The following is a 1,143-nucleotide window of genomic DNA, read 5'->3' as shown; positions in this document are numbered from 1 at the left end:
ATGATCTGTTTTATGTTTCAGAAGTAGATGTTGGGCTTATGACACCAAGGTGTTAGCCCCAGGAAGCTACATTTATTGAGATGGCCAAGACTGGGCAAGGAATGTGCTGGAGATGGAAAGTTCTACTTTGGACACGTTACCCTTGAGGTGTTATACCCAGAAGATCAAACCAGTCAATCCTAAAGGAAATCAACCCTGAATAGTATGAATTGGAAGGACTGATGCTAAAGCTGAACCTCTGATACTCTGGCCACCTGATGTGAAGAGCTGAATCACTGGAAAAGACCCTGATGCAGGGAAAGATTGAAGGCAGGAGGAGAAGGGGGCGACAGAGGATGAGATGGTTGGATGGCATCATTGACTCAATGTACATGACTTTGAGCAAACTCTGGGAGATAGTGAAGGGCAGGGAAGCCTGGCATGCTGCAGTCCATAGGGTCACAAAGAGCTGGACACAACTGAGTAACTGAACAACAAAACCCTTGAGACATTATGCTTATTAGACTGATGCTGGCTGTCATCACAACTAAACTTCAAATTTCACTGGCTTAGAAACATAGAAGGTTGTTTTCTTGGTGGCTTTTGTCTGTCCACTGAATGAAAGACTCAGGCTATTTACACCTCAAATCTCCCCATAATAGAAGTCCTTAAATTCCTTTGAATCTACCAGCTGGTAGAAAAGGAAAGAGAGTGAAAAGAATGCACACTTGCTTCTTCTTACTCTTAGAACAGAACGACTTCCAGTTCCTTCTGTTCATATTCCTTTGTGGGAGGAGGAACTAATCATATGGCCCCACCAAGACTGAAAGGGTTGAGCACTTCTAACAGATGCCTGTCACTTAATGGACATGAACTTGAGAAAACTCTGGAGACAGTGGAGGACGGGGAAGCCTGGCGTGCTGCATCCATTGGGTCACAAAGATCCTCCGAGGGAGGACCTCCACCCATGTATTCTATTTCCTCTGAGTCCACAGGTCCTGACCCGATCACTCCTCTTTCGTTCCTACCCAAGTCCGTGTGGATCTTTCTCACAGTCTTGGTTGTACGAGTCTTTCAAACAGTTTTTGGTTAGTGTTCAGTGAGAGCTGCTTCACATGTAGATGTATTTTTGATGTGTTCTTGATGAGAGGTGAGTTCTGTGTC

The sequence above is a fragment of the Moschus berezovskii genome, chromosome 10 (genome assembly GCF_049115385.1).
Source record: "Moschus berezovskii isolate FMDL1 chromosome 10, NW_MosBer_1.0, whole genome shotgun sequence".
Lineage (NCBI taxonomy): Eukaryota > Metazoa > Chordata > Mammalia > Artiodactyla > Moschidae > Moschus > Moschus berezovskii.
This window is presented reverse-complemented; position numbering follows the sequence as displayed.